Source organism: Culex pipiens, chromosome 2 (assembly GCF_016801865.2).
Source record: "Culex pipiens pallens isolate TS chromosome 2, TS_CPP_V2, whole genome shotgun sequence".
Classification (NCBI taxonomy): Eukaryota; Metazoa; Arthropoda; class Insecta; order Diptera; family Culicidae; genus Culex; species Culex pipiens.
In genome coordinates this window covers 218,419,623-218,440,234 of record NC_068938.1, presented here as the reverse complement: position 1 = coordinate 218,440,234, position 20,612 = coordinate 218,419,623, and the positions used below count along the sequence as shown (strand labels likewise).

Genomic DNA, 20,612 nt, shown 5'->3' with positions numbered 1-20,612 from the left:
TCTAAAATTTTCAATTTTTCTTGTCACCCTTATATTCAACTAAAACAGTTTAAAATGCAATTTTCTGCATTCATAATAATGTTTAGCAAGATTAGGTTGTTTTGAAAGTTCTTCTGAATATTAGTGAAATATCTACGTATCATATTTTTCTCAAGTTGATCGAGTAATCATCTTTTTCTGATATCTTTGGAGTTGGTTTACATATTTAAAAAAAAAAACTTTTAGAACAGCGTTTAATGAAAAAAAAATTACATTCATTTAATGCAAGGAAAATCATTGAGGCAATTTCATTATTTTTTTCATTTACAATATTAAGCCTGCCCAAAGTATATTAAATAGACTAAAATCCTTTAATCCATGGGATTCCCCTCCACATTTTCATGAAGGTGGTAATATTTCCATACACAAACAATTTTACTTCCTCAAATAAAAGCACAACATAAAGAATCATCCTTTATGAAGCAATTTCGAAAGCCACATTCAATAAGCCTTCCGCTCATAAAACGTGCCCATTTCGCCACGTGCTCCACCTGCCATATTTAGATCCATTCATAAATGACTAATTCATACCGCTAATCCAATTAGTTCCATTCACATCCACCAGCAACAACAACAACAACACAATCATAACCGCATAATGGCCTTTCGTCCCGAAAAGGTACCTTCTTACTCGAATGGAGGGGGAACTCCTTTCACGTCATTTGGCCGCATAACATGGCGCCTTTTCCATCCGATTTAGGCTCCAGTCGTACCATATTCAATGAGATATTTATCATTCAATTAGCCCGTGCTACCAGGTATGAGCCACGCGGGAAGGTTCCGGAACACGCATGACGAAGGCGAAAAATCAATCAAACTAATTAAATTTATCCGCGTGCGATCATCGCTCACAGATCCCGGAGCGCGTTACGGAAGATAAGCCAAAATCTCACACACCCATTGGGATGGTGGTGCCTATAAATCACTGATAAGACACGCAGACACACATACGCAAAAAGGATGACACACTGCCAGTGACACATATGGAAATGGGTGTCCTTGAGCAGGGTGGTAACGTCACACAGGAAATGACACACTGTATCCTGTAATTTTCAAGTGGTGATGATATTATGTATCCCAGTGGACGATGAGATTACAAAGTCCTGAGGGGATGCTGGAAGTTAGTTCGAAAACCGTTTGGTATGGTATTAGAGATAATGATTAGATAGAGGTCGACTTTCGTATAGGATTAGTTGTTCTCAGTGACGCCTGATGCTTTACAATATTACAACATTTCTGTTCAAATATTTAATCTGCTGTTGAATTTATAAATTCATTTCACGCCTTATTCAAAAAAAAAAATCAAAATCTCGCGTCAAAAAAACACATTTTTCCTCGTAACAACGCGAAACACACAGACTTCCGCGACTTCAACGAACATCCCGGCTATTGTGTTACCAAGCTCTTCCGGCGACGAATTTCACGGAAAATTTCCCGCAGGCTTTCTCCGACCTGGTGAAGCAAGAATGCACGCTGCGTATTTCTCATTAGATGGATTCAGAGGTACATTCTTTTCCGGGGAAACATTTCCTCGCTACTTTTGTTCTGATTACTGGCTCGGTCGTCGACGGCTTTTTGCGGAAAATGGCTAGCACGAAGCTAATAAAGGACTTGTTTTTCCTCCATTTGCTTCCAATGAATTCCGAGCGGAGATAAATGATCAAAACAATGATGCTGGACCGCCCTCGAACAATTCAGGCTGGTCGTGTGCTGTAGTACTACGACTGGTATTATTGTCTGCGATATGCAGTGGGCATGGAAACGGTCTGTAATGATTTCGATGAGGGGATGGTCAGCTTCTGCGTTGCTTAGGGGAGAGCTACCAGTAGTTGGGGGTTGGTTCCAGTCTAAATTAATATTGCAGACAAGTCCCTCCTAAAGCCAGTGACATGCTCGCAATTATGAAAATGGGCTACATTTGGGCTGATCTCGATTCGGATTTTCCCATACCCCCTCGAAATGACAATACTCAGTAAAACCAACTGGAAAAGGACATTTCTAATCCCATTGTTATTCCGCGGACACTGTCGGCACGCTTCGCTTCCGAGGTCTTCATGTGGTCATAGAATTACTTCCACTGTTTTTCCGTGTACGACACATTTTTATGAGATCGACATGGTTCGATTACGGTCGACACACTCCACTCTCCGTTTCCTGATCGGATTTTCCACACAACCAGAGACCATCCATTCATTAGCCTCGAGCAAACCTAATTAGTACCTTCATGTTTGGGATACTTGATACCATAAATCAAAACCCGATAGCCGCAGTAAATTCCAAGCAAAGAGAATCGACTGGACGTCGTCGTCGTCTTCGGCGAAGGAATCTGCATGGACGAGGCTTGGAAATTCTCCGGTCTGGTTTGGATTGCGGGCTCCGGAATGGGATAGCCCTTGTGTGGTTAACGGGAAAACGGTAGAATGACTTGTTTTGTGGGAGTATCATCGTCCTTGATCTTGCTAGAGGAAGATTTATTCAGAGGCAATGTATTGTAGATTCGCAAACAATGTTTCTTCAATGATTTATATAATTTTATTTTTTATTTCATGTAGGATATTTTGAAAATTATCATTCGGCGATTGACCACGCTGCATATAAAAAAAGGATTTTTTTTATATGGACAATTATCTACGAGGGGGGGGGGAGGGATTTCCAAAAAAGTGTGCACGTGGTTTGTGGATGGTCCCTATGAAAATATAAACTGTTATTAGACTCTTATGCAAAAATGGTTTTTTCAAGAAGATTCCATAATCTTTTATTTTAACAGTATTTGTTATTGAAGGTATGAATTTTGTTATTGCCATCCCTGAGCAGACAGTCAAAAATGTCTTGAAATATCTTTTTTTTAGTTCACCCTTAACTTCAAAAAATATTTGCAATGGCCTTCTTATGTTTAATTTCTTTAAACTCTGTGTGATTTTTGTGTTTATTTATGCTTCCAAACTTATGCCGTTTTTTGTGTATAAGCATTTGTTGATTCATTTTATAACATTAATAATTTCTTTAAAGTTCTTTTGGGTACTGAATTGATGATTGATAACAGTCAGCAGCGTCAAAAGAACTTATTTTGATGATGATTCTTCAATTGCTGACCCTCAGTTTTGCTTTTTGCATGGATTTGTATTACATTTAACATTAGCCGCATAACAAATAGACCAGATTTTTTTTGTTAAATTTCAATGCACATTAAAAACGTTACTTAATCCACCTTTAGGTGATTTTGGTGCCTTCCTCACATTTATGAAGAAATTTTATCCAAAATGGCAACATCTGCTCTTTCAGTGTTATATGAATTTAACTCAGTTATTCTTACCACTTATCATGGGTAGGATAACGGATCCGGACAACATCTTCATACAAATATCTGAGATCCAGCCTCTACAAATTGTATGAAAACACTTAAGTGCTAATAACTTTTGATAGGAATGTCAGATCTTCGATGTTATAGGCTCATTTTAAAGTTCTTTCAATTATCTAACTAACGACGGGTCGCATAAGGGACCCGGACATCATTTTCATGGAAATATCTGAGATCCGGCCTCAAAAAAGTGTATAAATAACACTCAAGTGCTAATAACTTTTGATAGGGTTGTCAGATCTTCAATGTTTTAGGCTCATTGAAAAGGCCTCTTTAATACCTTTCTAACAATGTATAACATTAAAGGTTTTCTTGCAAAAACCACCCTTTTTACAATCTTCCAGACTTACGCCAAATCGTTTTTTTAGCATACATAACTTTTGAAGTACTTAACTAAACTTGCTGATTTTAAATAGGGACCTATGGGACCCTATGTCTACGCCGGGTCTACGAGGTCGAGTTAATAAGTTCATTTTTCGAGTGATTTTATAGCCTTTCCTCAGTAAGGTAAGGAAAGCAAAAAAAGGCTTTAAACTGACATTAAAAATCGGGAAAAAGTCAGTAATTTGATTGACAAACGGGAAAATTTAAGCGCAGTTAAAGTCATGAAAAAAATCGAATAAATTTTCCTTCGATTTATTCAATATATTCCAATATGTCAGAGATGTTGGCGGCTGGTTCTTGGGCGGCAAGGCCAGGAACCGGGGCACGGGCGCTGTCAGCCGTGGGTTGGTTTCGGCACCCCCTTGCCCCCAGGATGATGACCGAAAATTCGGCGATGAGGTAACAATATGATGGTGCAATATGATTCTTTTCTCAATATGATTATTCCACAAATTATTCATACCGTCATCAATGGTGATTTTAAGTCTGCGGATGAAATTGAGTCATACAAATTTCAGCATTTATGAATGACCCAAAGGCTTATGCGTCCTTTTCAAATTTGGCTTCAGATCTCTAAAGATGACAATCTCAATAATCAGAAGCATAAAAAGATGAATATTTTTATCCTAGAATTCTCAACAATACCTAAAGAATTTTGCTGAAGATACAAAGTCAATTAGAAAAAATCAAGAAGTCATCAAGACACCGATTTTTTTTACATTTTTACGGTATACTTAAATAAACAGTTGACACAATTGTATGTAGATTTATATGAATGAACTAAAGACGTATTTTTTTGGAGAAGATTTGGTTAAAATTTTGTGAGGATAAAGAAAAATCTTCACAAGATTTTAACCAATTTAGCAAACGATTTTTTAAGAAGATTGCTGATGATCGGGAAAATTGCTTTTCCTGAATTCATACGATTTTTTTAATTTATTTTTTCATAGACATTTCCCGCTTTCCAGTATTAATTTTCAAAATTATTTAAAACAAAACAAACTTATATTGATTTTGAGTATGGAAAAGTATGGAGGGCACGCAGACGAAAAATAAAAAGTTTTGGATTGGAAACCGATCAAAAACGGCTTCGAGAAATTAAAATATTTTACTTGTTAAGTTTTCATGAACTTTTTTTGTCAGAGTAGGGGAGGTGTGACTAAGACGGCCATGATTTTGTTTCATAAATTAAATTGACAAAAGATACCTAAAAATATTATGATATTGTATCTTATGCTAGATAAGTCACTTTGATAAATGAGCAAAAGTGGTCTTGATCACCTGCATGATGTCCCATTTATGATCTGACAAAGTGCTTGGTTTATTTTATGTTATAAAACCGTTCGAGAGCATGTTTCTATTTTTTGTTAAATTCTCATTGATCAAGAAAATGTCCTTAACAGAATTTTATACTTTTTAATTTTATGAAGAGATGGCTCCCTGAGAACCCTGTTTCAAACCATCCAATATCAAATGTAGTGAACACATCGCTAAGTATGTCAAACTGATCATACAAACACATGTTGACCCGGGCAGACGGTAATAACAAAATTCATGCCATTTCAATAACAAATACTGTTAAAATGACAGAAATTGTTATGGAATCTTCTTGAAAAATCTTTTTTTGCATAGAGTTTAATAACCGTTTATGTTATCATACCAAAATTTGTTATTGGTCTGATATTGGTTGAAAGCCAAAACAACATGGGAATAACATTTTTTTGTTATGGAAGAATACCTCCAACTGTTATTGGAATGATAGGATTAGTTGTTAAAATATAAAAAAAACTAACAAAGATTTGTTCGAAGAATAACTAAAAATGTTATTAGTCTGTTATTACAATAACAATTCAATAACAAAAAAAATCATAACGACGAATAACAAATCTTGTTATAAATAACATAAAATGTTAATGGCCTAATATTTTCAAATATCGAAAACGTTATTCCCTAAGTACTTCCGTCTACTCGGGGAGTCCCGAGAAAAAAATCTGTCCCTGTTCTTTAAAGAAACACCTTTGAAAAGTATCGGAGTTGGCTTTTACAAAGCGTTTTCAATGACAGTTCAATACAAATACCATTACAAGGGAATACAATCGAATCTAGAAGGGTAACGAGCCCCACACGGAGAGAAATCATGTAAGCTAATCCGGTAACTCTGTGTTTTTGAATTCGTTAACACTGAAATGTTTCCAATTTCGTCAACATTTTTTTTTTTTCAGATTTCGAACATTGTCGATTGTGAAAACATAGAAGTCGAGAAAAATGTTGACGATTTTTGAAATATTTCAATGTTTACGAATTTCTAAACATAGAGTTACTGGATATGCATAGAAAATTTCTATTCGTGCAATAGTATTGGTCCCAGCCTGGGTTTTCTCCTGATCTACCAGCTTACGACACGGAAGTGTTACCAATAGGCTACATGGCCCAGAATAAAATCTTCACTATTTCAGACTCCCAAAGAACGGTTGGATCCTTAAATCGCTTCTCTGTTCACCTCGCAGCACAAACATAAACATTTCACCAAAAGCACAAATCCTCAACACCTCGCTTACCAAAATATTGTTCACCATGTTCAAGCAAAAATATGCATCACTATTCAAAATCACGACATCACACGCTGGTTGTGTGTCTGTTTGTGTGATAATGTTTTATATATTTATTCACCTCTCACTACCTCATCCAAAACTTCACCGTCTTCCCTCCGAAAAATCACGCTGAAAATTCAAAACAATGAAAACAAATCAAACACAATACTCCCCCCACGCAACTAAGCCAAACGAACACACACACACACCGATAGAGAGAGAGCAAAACAACACCCACCAGCTTGTATGCTTTCTTCAGGACATCCGGAAAACCACACTGCTGCTGCTGCTGCTACGTTCACGTTCACGTTTGGCGCTTTTCCAGCGAATTTTCCACCGACTTTGGTCACACAAAAAGGATTAAAAACCCACCACCAAAGCTGCTGCTCCTTGCTTAAGGTTTCGTACGCGTTTACACACACTCACTCACGCGAAAACATATTTCACATCACACGAATTTTCCTTCGCATGTGTACTTTTTTTTATCTTTATCGTTTTCGTTGAAAAACGGAAGGAGGGAGGGGGAAACTAAACACTATTATTTTTTCTTCACTGTTTTATTGCAGCATAATCCGCTGGCACGAAGAAGAAGTAGAAGACATCCGACAAGGACGTCGACGTTCGTGGGGACGATGAGTGACGATGACACCGACGACGACTAGTCGACGTCGTCGTCGTCCTTTTTTTTCCTCTCAAACGTGTATGTTTTGATGTGTTTTTGTCTTTTCCTGTTGTCTATCTCACATCTTGGGAAACAGCACTGTGAAGAGATGATTTTTCCTTCTTCTTTCCACTTGGCACTACCTCACTATATTTTTCCTTATTTTTCCCGACACGACGACGTCAGCCAGAAATCACACACACACACTTTCACATTCACATCCCGATGGCCCCACCATCTGCCAAAATCGTCCTGTGTGTAGTATTTGTTTTTGTGACGACCGTCGTGTGGATGCTGCGGAAATTCCAAGGACATCCGTCACGTGCGAAGGTCCAAAATTTTCATCACAACATTCCACCCCACGTTCAACTCGGAGAGAAGATTACAGCATCCTTTTTCCGCCCTACGAACGAACGAACGAATATCGATGTAATCGAATTCCTTGCACCTCACGAATCGCGAACGAAAATCACGAGGTTCACAACACACTTCCGAAGGAGCCCTCCTCAAAAAAAAGGACGAACCGGAACCGAGCGCGAGCGGTGATAAACTGAACCTTGCACCTCACCAGAAGAGGAGGACTGTGCCGCGAGCGATTGTCGACTTGGAAAAGCTTGAGAGGGAGAGCTCTCCGTAACGAGTCCTTGTTTTTATCCACCCTCGTGCAAAGAGAGTCCGGCGAAGGGAGAGAGCGTGAGCAGGGCTGAGTTGGGATAAAGTCGGTGCTCTTTCGGATGGGAATGTGAAGGGGGGAAACCGGCTGATTTGGTGCTCCAAAACAAGATGTGAGAAAATGAGAGAAATCGTTGTCGGGCAGGTGGAATGGGGTGAAAATCTGCCACAGTGGATGCAGTTGAATTGGTGGACGGCTGGAATTGTGTGTGTGTGTGGGGAAGAGGATGGGGGCAGACGGAGAAGGGGGTGTTTTGCTAACCTTACTTTACTCGAGAGGTGAAGGGTGAAGATGAGAAAGATGTCGGGGAGGCTGGAGAAACATGCCTTTGTTGATTTTTTGTGGTTGGGGATGGTAGGGGAGCTGGGGGTAAGACGGCCAGGCGGGGTAAGACGGCCACCCCACTGTTTTAATAAGTATACTAATGAATATTACTAAAATGTTTAGCAATACTGTTCCTCATGCTAAATATTGTATATGGAGTCACCTTTGCCAAAAATATTGTTTGAAATAGTATAAAAATAGCTCAAAATAAAGAAATAATTTTTGAACTTGAAACTGGATGTAATTTTCATGAATTACAACTTAGGCATTTTTGTTAGATAACAATATGTTTTCCTGTCTTCAAATATTTTTTCATGTTAAATTGAAGTTTTCCCTAGATTATGTCCCTCGAAAAAGTTTAAAAAATGCGATGAGCTATTTACAAAAAATGTTTAAAAAAATAATTTATTTGGGGGCAAGACGGCCACCTCCTCCGGGGGTAAGACGGCCACCCGTAATTTGTGGATTTTATTTGATATAGGTTATATTTTTGACGGTTTTTGACTATTAAGACATATTTGTAGATAAAGAAAAAGCATTTTCAATAAAACTATATCCATTTTTAATCAAAATGCTGTTAACTACCGTTTCGACAACATTCTTTACTGTGATATAGCAAAACTCATTGAATAGTATGAAATCCTATCAAACTTTTCATAAAAATCGCGAATTTAATATTGTTTACATAATTTTGATTTACTTATTCTAATCGAAATACACAAACTAATTATTTTGCAAATACACAAACTAATTATTTTGCATATTTTGCAATTGTGTTTGTTTTGTAGTAAAAATGCACAGTTTTTCATAAAATGTGGTCGCAATAATATGGAATTCACGGAGCCAAAATATTAAAATTTTTAAACAGCATTTTTCTTCACATTTGAAACCTGATTTTTTTCAACCAAAATAGTTATGATGTTCAGAGAAGTCTGTTCAACCAACCATGTAGGTATTTGGGTGGATTTAGCAAAGTTATTAAGTTAATTTATAGCACTGGCCGTCTTACCCCACATGGGTGGCCGTCTTACCCCGCGTATTTCATATATACACGATTTCAATTATTTTTTTAAATTGCTGAAAAGTATTGAAAATTGGTTTTTAGACCAACTAATTTATGTTATTTCTATAAAGGATTAGTAGTAGAACAATATGTACGTAATTTGAGATCAAAATATTCTGTTGTGTAAATTTTATTAGACTTCTCCCTTAGGGTGGCCGTCTTACCCCCATCTCCTCTACCGGCTTAGGGAAGAATTGTGTTGGAAAAATAGTTTTAGTTTGATTTTTGCAAGAAGAGAAATTTAGATTATAATAATAAAAAATATATTTATTCACATATTTTTAATATTTTTACCTGAAAATGCCTGTAACATAAAAAAAAACAATGTCCAATATTTTCAAAAAATCACATTTTATCAAAAAAAAAAATCAAAATTTCTTTGCACAGTTATAAACTTAGATTACTATTTGGAATCATTTAACATATATGAAAAATCTCAATTTAATTAATTTATTTTAAATCAATGAAAAAAAATGCTAAATGTCTTCATTTAACAAATTAAAATACAAAGATGATTTGCGAAAACGATGAGAATAACTAAGATCCAAAATATTTTTGCATTCAATGCACAAGATCAATTTCAATCCTTTAAAAAAGTGTTTCACATTTTGCAGATATTTTTTAATGTATGTTGTGTATCTTATTTGTTACTTTCTTACCTGTACTTGTAGTCACTTAGAGTGACTTTGACAACGACGTTAATTAAAAAAAAAACATTTCAGATTTATTTAAAAAAAACTAAAATTGTCGAAGAGTAAGATTCTTGTGGGTAATTAAACTCCCTGCAACTTTGTAGAATGGGGCAAGAAGATCCGAGTTGATTCTGATGAGTTATTTGCAATGCGATGAAAAAACGGCTTATATACTTGAAAGTATAAATGCCGTATAAAGAAATGTAGGATTTCGTTCTTAAAAAATCTATTAAACCTCACATTTTCACTAAATTTTAACTCTTAATCTCATGTTTAGGACCAATTTGCCTTGCGTTTTGATCGAATTGCTGCTTCTTTATATAAGACACTGATGTGAATATAAAAAGTTGTACTGTTTACTAAATAAATTTATAAAATAGAGAAAATCACATATTAAAACATAAGACTTTTTCGATTAGCTAATTAATGTTCAAATCAAGATATTTTTTAATATTGAGCAATTCCAGCTCAAATCAGGAATTTTTCTGGTACTTTTGTACCCGACCCTCTCCGATTTCAATGAAACTTTATAGACATGTTATCCTAGGCCTATATAAGCCATTTTTGTGTATATGGAGCCAATTGTACTCGAAAATGACATTTGAGAAGGGCGTAAGTAATTTGAAGATTTTTGTATTGTGTAACTCAAAAATTACTGTAATTCAAAGCCGTTGCATCGTACTAAAAAGTGGTCAAAGACAAACTTGTAGGAAATTGGACGGGCTTTCTGTTAAAAATACACTGAAAGAAAAATACACGCCGCTTCTATGAGCATTTTCAATTTTTATGCTTAAAACTTAAATTTAAAGGTGATGTAACGATTTTTTCGTTAATTTTTTTTTGAGGAAATAGCCTAAGATGTATCAAAAAGACTCACGAAAAATGCATGATGGTTTGTATCTCCTAAAAATATACAAAAATCATTTACTAAACCTGTTTTTTTTTTTTTTTTTTTTTTTTTTTTTGAAAGGTGGTCTAAACGTCATAATTTTCAAAAACCGATAGAAGGAATCGATTCCCCAGACAATTTTACATAAAAGCCTCCATATTGACCATTGTCCTATGTCCAATCCTTGTGAAATTACAGCGGTTTTAAAAATAAAAATGTCGAAAAAATAGGTTTTTTTGTGGTTTTTTGACAATTTCTATTCGACAGACTTGATTTTTCAATCTCGTAAATATTTTAAACGGAAAGCTCGTCCAATTTCCCATAAGTTTGCCTTTGACAGCATTTGAATTGTATGTATGGGCTTACAAATATAAGCTTAATTACTTTGCTCATAACTGAAAAGAGTAAATTTTTTTCAGTGTTGTAGAAACTGGGATAGTAAATAAGCTTACGTAAATATTAAAACGAGTCAAATTGAAAAGCTGTCAAAGGCCAAAAGAAATTGCCAAAAACCACCAGAAAACCTATTTTTGTAACATTATTTTTAAAATCGCTGTAAGTTCACAAGGATTGGACAAAGGACATTTGTCAATACAGAGACTTTTATGTAAAATTGTCTGGGGAATCGATTCTTACTATCGGTTTTTGAAAATTTTGACGTTTAGATCACTTTAAAAAAAAAACAGTTTTAGTAAATGATTTTTGTAATTTTTAGGAAAGACATACCATCCTGCATTTTTCGTGAGTCTTTTTCATACATCTTAGGCTATTTCCTCAAAAAATAATTAAAAAAAATCGTGACATCACCTTTAAATTTAACTTTTAAACATAAAAATTGAAAATTCTCACAGAAGCGGCGTGTGTATTTTTCTTTCTTTTTATATTTTATTGAAAAGCATTGGAAAGAAGAACTCTTATAACTTCAGAAAATATTAGGGTTGGAACTTTAACTTGTTTTATGTGACTTTGACAACATTTAAAAAAAAATCATTTTTAAGGGGTCACCTTTGTCTGTATTTTTAACTAGTTGTTGTTGTTGATTTTATTAGGGGAACTTTAACCCTACGGGTCATTCACTCCCCATTTTTAACTAACATTTCCTAAATTTTAGGTAAAAAGAAGAATGCAGTAATTTTTGTAGTATCCCAGACTATGCCTCCACGCATTTTTTTTTTTACAATTTAAATATTAATGGTGTCATTCTACAGCAGAAAATGTGAAAAACGAGATTGGATAGCCAAAACATAATGATAGGAGGTGGTAGAGAATGCCAAATACTACCAAAAACAAACATAAACTAAACAACTTAAATGCAAATTTAAAAACTGAAAATAAAACAAGAAAAACATAAAACAAGAGAAGTAAAGTTTTTCGTAGAACAAAAGTTGCTCAAAATGACCTCCTAAACACGGGAAGAATAAAAAAAAATCGAATAAAAATTTGGACAGTAGAGGGTTAAGTCATTTTTTTTCATTATAATGCTTTATATTTACGTGCAAATATTTGTTGAAGACTATGTCCTTTAACTTTGACCTAACTCGATAAAAATACAAATACAAGAGGAATTAAAATAATTTATCATGTGAATGAAAATTAAGTGTTTTAAAATGCATTACACACCAGTCCAGTTCTTTCGCAATCATAAGTCCAAAATATAATTAAAAAAAAAACATTTTTGTGGTATTTGTACACCAATGTTTCAATATTTTTCAACGAGTGGAGCGACATAAATTTTTAAAAATAATTGCAACGACTTTACCTTTTATTTTGTTATTGGAAAAAGTTAATACCTAATATGGCCTTTTAAAAGGTATTTCAATCATTTATACAGTCAAACCCTTTTTTTAAATCAGTTATTAAAGATCAAAAATGTTTATCTGTGTCAGTTTAACATAAAGTTATAAGTTTATATAAAACTGTTTGATCTTTTTCAAACTGTCTCTAATTCAGTCCATCTATTCACTTCCCCATTAACAAGGCTCGTTACGTGCCCCCAGGATTTATGAAACGACCGTTCCAGTGCCACCAATGTCACAAAGCAGCAAAATCAACTCAAAATATTGTAAAGAGGGAAGGGAGCGATAAGAATTCCCCAAGTCTCCGTGAGCCACAAGGACTTTGCGGATAAAATTTTGAAGCCCTCGAGGCTCCTCGGCACGGCAAAGGTTGCCAACCTCATAACCTGCACGTGTGTACGTGTGTGAGTTGAATTGAGTTGAGTTGAGTGCCCTCTTGAAGCGTGTGTGTAATCTGGCAACAAGTGCACCACCACCACTCTCGAAGAATTCTTTTCGAGAACGGGAATGTTGTTGGGCTTATAAACAGAAAATGGGCCTCGCCTAATCGACGAGAGGAGGGGGAATTTCTAAGGAATTTTGAACTTGAACCACTCTCACCGCACTCTCTGAATGACGAGGCTCAAAGTGTATCAATTTCCTCTTCACTCGTCAAACTGACAATCCATTCGAGAGGAGTTCATTGATTTTCATAGAGGTTACAACCTGCCACTCAATTCTGCACATTCCGGAAATTAGCAGGACATCCTCCCCTCCCCCCTTACTCTCGGAGTACTTCACGGACCGTTCTCTAGCTTTTGTTGTGAGTTTGGGTGGAGCATACATTTCAATAAATCCCCCGTCGTAAAGCCCTTCCTTCCAAGCCCGTCAGAAAAGGACCTTCGACAAAAGAGAAGAAGAAAAAAAAGGTTCGTCTCTTATCAGTGTTGAGCAATCGCTTTCCGGCCCCGAAGACAATAAAATTGAAGTGTTTTTCTTGCTTTTGTTGTTGCTGGTTTGACAAAAAAAAACATACACACACACCGGTGGAGGCCGGAAGTTGAGGGCGAAACGAGAGATTTCCGGCGCTAGATATGACCTTCCTGAGCGGGGGTGGGGGGGGATCTGTGATCAGCACCTTTGCAGTGAAAGAAGAGCTTGGTTATTTTTAGGCGAAAGAAGGTGTCACGGTTGATGAGAACGTGATGAACTTGCCGATGAAGGATCAAAGTGGTTTAACATTGAGTGGTGTGAAGGTGGAACACTTTCACTTTTAACACAGGAAGGAAAGATTAGAGGGGAGGTTTCAATTGTGGCTTTGAGCATTCAAAAAGATCATTAAATGCTATTTTTGAATGAATTAGAAATTTAAACCCTCAAAATTAAATTTTTTGTCATGGTTCATTGAAAAAATTATAAAGGAACTATGAAATATTTAAATTGTTAAATTTAAGTGTTAAATTTAAATTGTCCTTTAAAAGTAGATTAAATCGCAGGAATTTTGCCAATTTCTTTGAACATTTAAATTTTATTATTATTTTTTAGATAAAAATTTGTCCATGCCTTCCCTAGGTCTAATAGCCATTTTAAATGAATTCCCAAACAGGATTTTTTTTCTTAATTTTCGTTTTTTTCTTTTTTTGATTTTTTGAAAACAAAACAATAAAATAAAAAATTCGAAGAACCAAATTTTCAATCAAAAAAGTTCAAATAATCAACTAAAATTAAAATATTAAAAAAAATCGACGAAGAATATTTAAGGACATTTATTTGCAGTAATAATCTCCTTCAGCGCTATAAAAATAATTTTGCAAAGCTGAGAAAATGTTTTTAATTTTATTGTATTACTTTCTTTAAACAGCCAGTAAAATTTAAATTTTGTAAAAATTTCTCAGTGTCTCTCATTTTTCAACTGGAATTTTCCGATCTTTTCAAGAAAAGTAATATTGAAACTAAAAAATAAAATTCAACATTTTGAAATGTCAAAATTAAGATTTGAAGCCTTTTCAAAAGGTAAGTTTTCTTAAAATAATAAATCAAACTTTTAAAAAATCGGCCTTTTTCAAAAGTATGAATTATAAAAATTTAAGATAGCGTCTAACTTTTGAATTGTGGGCTTAAAACCAAGAAAGATGTAAAATCTTGTAATTTTTGTTTTGAAAAGAACAGCAAATTTTACATGTATGAGTTTATTTTTTTAACAGTGAAAATCTAACTCATTATTTTCGAGTTATCGTCAGTTAACTCGAAAAAATCGTTACTCACAAAATTTAAAATTCAAGAAGCTTTATCTCAGCAAACTGTAGTCTGATAAACAAAGTCTTACAAAGAAAAAATAAATGGTTTTTTTTTCATCTTTTCTTAAATATGTTTACCATGAGTGCTTTTTCTTTTTGAAATATTTTCAAATTGAAAAAAAAAAATACATACGTATCAATTAAATGCCTAAAACGTGATATCACTTTATCACCTCATTAACAAAAAATGATTGTGATTTTTGATTGCAATTTGATTTTTAATTTGAAAATGGATTCATAATTTAAAAATAGCCTTTTTTTGTGCATTTTTTCATCATGATTTTTCAATAAAAATAACTAGTTTTTTGTTCCATAAAAATGTATCAATCAAAAATTCAATAAAAAATTAAATTTGTAAAAAAAATAAAGGACATTATTTAAAAAAAATCATAAATAAACGAAAAAAATATATTCTAAAACTTGATAAAAATTGCATTGGCCTTATTAAAGAAAAAATACTGAAAGTTTCAAGACACCCCAGTTGAACTCATTGTATAGCCTATTCCCCATAACCATAACATTCGTGACATTACGATTGTAGTCCGCGCTCACCGCGCAACCGTCCAGTCAGAATGGAAGTTGTTTCCATTCCGTGGTAGCAGTAACTACCGGAGTGAAAGCACTCCATTCCGTGACAGTTGACAGTTGATGGACCCCACCCAGGCAGTTAAATTGCATTTTCCCCCAACCTTCTCCATCAGCTTTGACGTCGGACCATCCAACCAACCGGAAAACCGACGGAATCCGAGGTTAATTACGGTTTGCTTTATTTAATTACTGGCAAATTATTACCTAGTTGCTTTCGAGTGTGTTTGTGCGTGTCTGAACAAATGTTTCCAGACTTTGAAGCTTAGTCCCTAATGAGGAGGTAATCCTTGAAGATATCCTTTATGGGGGGCCACCTTCTACACGAAGGGGGGCTTTCGAAATCAGGTAAGCCTGAGATAGTGACCGCAATCAATCATCTTGTTTAGGGTAATTTTGGGTCAAAATTGGGATTTGAAGGTTTAATGATTTCCTGTTCCTTTATTTTGAACAAATTCTAACATTCTAAAAAAAATACCTTCAATGTTGCCAAGTACCACCCTATTCAACTGGCATCTGGTCCCTAATGATAATAATCGATGGCAATATGTGCAAAATCGAGCCCCACTCAAGTGTTCTTCGAATTACGCGGATTAACCTTTGACCTGCCCATCAAACCCACATTGTTCGCACAACCCTCCGGGACTTCGATCCGCTTTTCACCGCTCTTCCGCCGCCCGTTACGGGTCGCGTAACGCTGCCGGTAAACAACAATTAAATTGGCCGTGGGTCTTGCTATAAATATCTTCGGGGCTGCGTTCGTTCATGTCTGCCAAGCTGGCAGACTCGGCGAAGGTACCCTAAATTTAACCTTTTTTTCTGCGTTGCCGTGTGCTCAGGTGGAATATTTAAACGCACCGGTTCGCACCTGTAAGGCCACACATTTCAATTTCCCGCGGGAATTTCCGGTGGGGCCGTTCTGGCGAGGGAGTGTTGGTTGAAGGATGGGAAAAGAGGAAATCCGGAAAAAAAAGTTGCTGGAACAAGGGTTGCGCGGAAAGTTTAAATTTTGTTTCCTTCAGGGGTTGAGTCTAGGGAGTTGAAGAAGCCTAGAAGATCTCACAATTCTCCAATTGAAATCTTAAAATTTCAGAAAAAAGATTGAATTTTTAAAGCGAAAAATTTGCAAAACAAATCATGATATCGTAGCAAATTCTAGCAAGAAATGGTCATATGATTTAATGCAAAATCGACTCTGTGAGTGAAAAAAAAATCAGGCAATTTAAAGTTTTTTTTTATTTTAGCTGCCCTTAACAAGTCACCAACATTATGCACATATTTTCAAATTTTGATTTTTTTTTTCATAAAACTTTCCAGATCAGAATCGCAGCGTTAAAATTGTGAAAAAATCTCTAAAATTTTCAAGAAGAATATAATGTGCTATTTTGCTCCTGAGTTTTAATTATTTAAAATTTTGCAATGTTTTTGTACTTTTTGAATATTTTTTAAACGATTTTGTATCACTTCAAGTAGAATTCCCAAAATACGTATTTAAATGTTGTATGCTTTCTTTTTGTTTGAGAGTTGGATTTTCAAGAAATGGTAATATAAATAATCAAAAATTTTCAAATGGCAGGAAATATGCTCATCTTTTTCAAATTTGGAGATCCTTTCACCGAATTTGACATTTGAGTAGTTATGCCAAAGGTAGATTTGTAATTGTAAATTAATTGTAAATAATAAATCAGCAATAAAAACATTTCAAAAAAGTTAATTTTGTGATTTTTTATATTCTTTCTAACATGAGTAGGGGAAATTCTCGTATGTTTGGCAGGTTAAGCTCTCGCTCGTAACTCCATCCAATTTGCTGATTTTCACTATTTAAACAACTAATTTTGCTCACTTCTTTTTGAGCTATTTATCACTCGATTTCAGTTTAAAACGCTTTTAATTAGCTTTAATTGAATGTCAAAGTTCTGACCTGCCAACATTAGAGGCACGCTGGAATTAGATGCTGTTCCCCTGGTCCTTTGGATTATTTAGAAGATGATTTTATTCATTTTTGTGAGTCCTTGCATTCTTTTCACCAAGACCAAGACCCAAAAAAATTGAGTTTTTACATTCTTCTTAAAAAAATCAAGCTAAGTTTAGGTTTAAGCATTCTTTTCAAAAACACCAGTTCTATAAAAAAAAGTTTTTTATTTGAAAAATCTACGAAACTTTGAATTCTTTTAAACATGATTAGTTCTTTAAAAATTCTTTGCTGAAAATGTTTTCTTGGGAAAAAAATTAAAAGAAAGAATTCATAAAGAGATTTCAAAAAACAAAATTCTTCGAGATTGTTTAAACATTGAAAGATTTTTAAATAATGAGCAGCAATTCTCTATCTAAGTATTGACAAAAAATTTATTTTTTGCGAAAAATAAAAATTTTGCGGTGCTGTGCATTGCAATTTCATAAAAATTCAAAACATTTTTAAACAAGCCCAAAAATGCTTAATATGATTATCATAACAGAAAAATGCATTTTAGATTGTTTTCAGTTGATTAGACTTCTATTTTCATGGAAATTTTGAAGTTTTTTGGAAAAATATTTGTTTTGCCCCCTGATTTTTCAGACCAACTTTGAAGGGGGGGGGGGGGGTCGACATAAACTTTGAAAAATATTTGCAACGGCCTAACTTGCAAAAAATTACAGTATGTAAAAAAAGTATTTACACCCCTTGGGCACTATGCACATTTTGTGATGAAACATGTAAAAAATTCAAAGTTTGACAGGAACCTAGTACTACGTTTTGTTCAGAAACTCATGCCAAACATTTTGCTACAAAAAGCTCATGAAAAGATGATTTCTATAAAAAGTTATATAACAAATACTATTACGAAAATAAAAAAGGTGCAAAAAAAGTTTGTACACCTTTCGAAAAATTAACATAAATAATGTTATTTGTTGACAAATCACCATAAATCCAGTCTCCCAACTCCAAATAGGCATCCTTGACTGATTAAAAAAATAATTTGGATTGAATATAAAGTTTACTAACTACTTAGTATAAAAGTTTATATAACTCTGGAAATTCTATATAAAACTTATCTTAACTTAATTTTGCAAACTTTTAATTCAACTAAATGTCAATATATTACCATACAATTGCTAAATAAACATTTTGGAGTTGGTATAACACCGTTTTGGGGGTATTTGTATCGATAGAATAGATTTTTCGTTGGAATTTCGTACCAACCCGGAATTACGTCGTCGGAAAATCCGCCGGCATCTGAACCGGTCCTCAATTCACAAGTCAACCTATGTGGCATCAGAAAGGGCATAAAATTTCCGATCTTTTGATACCCATACATCCAGGTTTTCTATAAAACCCACGTTTTTAAATACCTAAGCAAAAACGTTGTTATGGTTTCGTTTGAGCAACCTGCCAAAAATGTATGGAATTTCGTAATTTTTGTTCTCGTGGATCAAACTTACTTTTTGCCCAGGTATTTAAAAACGTAGGTTTTAAAGAAAACCTAGATGTATGGGTATCAAAAGATCGGAAATTTTATGCCCTTTCCGATTCCACATAGGTTGACTTGTGAATCGTGGACCGGTTCGGATGCCGGCGGATTTTCCTACGACGTAATTCCGGGTTGGTACGAAATTCCAACGAAAAATCTATTCTATCGATACAAATACCCCCAAAACGGTGTTATACCCACTTCAAAATGTTTATTTAGCAATTCTATGGTAATATATTGACATTTAGTTGAATTAAAAGTTTGCAAAATTAAGTTAAGATAAGTTTTATATAGAATTTCCAGAGTTATATAAACTTTTATACTAAGTAGTTAGTAAACTTTATATTCAATCCAAATTATTTTTTTAATCAGTCAAGGATGCCTATTTGGAGTTGGGAGACTGGATTTATGGTGATTTGTCAACAAATAACATTATTTGTGTTAATTTTTCGAAAGGTGTACAAACTTTTTTTGCACCTTTTTTATTTTCGTAATAGTATTTGTTATATAACTTTTTATAGAAATCATCTTTTCATGAGCTTTTTGTAGCAAAATGTTTGGCATGAGTTTCTGAACAAAACGTAGTACTAGGTTCCTGTCAAACTTTAAATTTTTTACATGTTTCATCACAAAATGTGCATAGTGCCCAAGGGGTGTAAATACTTTTTTTACATACTGTATGTCCCAGGATTTTTCTAGCAAAAAAAAACCTTTCGGCAAAATGTACCAGATCCAACCATCTTTGACTTCAAATTTAATTTTGCGTCTTGAAAGTCGTTTTTAAAATTGTTTTGACAATACTCTAGTTTTTTTTATAACAATTTGAAAAAATGTATATCACCGGGACTATATTTTTCATTTTTCAATATAGTTTTCACCATCTAAACTTAAGCTCCAAAAATGCTTCAAAACATTTAAAAAAATCGAAAATAAAATAAAATTGAGAATTCAACTTTTAGCAATTTCAAGCAAAATTGAAAAATCTGTAAAAGAACTCCGTTACCTATTTTTTATGTAAAAGTTTTAATCATAATCTACAACTTTTCCGAAGACACCAAAGCAATCAGAAATTTCCTTCTCAAGATACACTTTTCTAATATATAATACTACATGCATATTTTGTATGAGCCTTTTGGAAAAACAAAAACTGCTTCTATGCGTAAGAACAAAGTTTTATTCAAATAAAAAAAGTCTCGATTTGCAAAAACGTTGAGAATTAATTTCTTGTCAAAAGTCGTAACGTTATCAAATATGCCTAAAATGCAAAAAATCACATTTTGATCAAGATGGTATTTTTGACAGGAGCTTAAATACATTTTAAAATCTGAAGTTACCTATTGAAATGGATAAAAAAAGTTATTTTTTACATTTTTAATATTTTAAATATACATTAAAAATTAAAGAGTAGAAAATTTTACAAAAGTTTGCTGTTTTTTAAATTGAAATTCGAACGAATAGTTTCCGAGGTCTCGTGAGTTAAAAAATTAGGCCTAATTTGGTGACTTTGAGAAAAACTCAGTTTTCACATATTTGAAACTTCAGGAGGCTGAGCAACAATGCCACAAAAATAAAATTATTGATAATTGTCTCAGAAGTTACCTTAAAAATGCTCATAATTTGAATACATTTTTTATTATTATTATTCCTGTGCCTCATTTTGCACAGTCTTAACTCAAGTGCAAAAAATGTTTATTTTGTCACTTTATCAAATAATTTGCAAAATTAAAAAAAGGTCCTGCCACAACTTTCTCTCACTGCAGCAGTCAACCTTTAAACTCGACTCAAAACTAAACTAAACTAAACTAAATATATGTCAGCAGGGAGTCACCACA

At 34.1% G+C, this 20,612-nt stretch overlaps 1 protein-coding gene across 3 annotated transcripts in view; it reads right to left on the bottom strand.

Annotated features, from left to right (window-relative positions):
* LOC120432544 (uncharacterized) overlaps positions 1-20,612 on the bottom strand; it is a 658,780-nt gene that overhangs the window by 111,915 nt on the left and 526,253 nt on the right. Inside the window, exon 1 of one of the 3 annotated variants that reach the window (XM_052708497.1) lies at positions 6,611-7,468. The exons of 1 other annotated variant lie outside the window; for it this stretch is intronic. The gene's annotated coding sequence lies outside the window, so the exon portion shown is untranslated. Of the gene's footprint in view, positions 1-6,610; positions 7,469-20,612 lie in introns of those variants that run through there. One more of the 3 variants, XM_052708499.1, reaches the window with a different exon arrangement.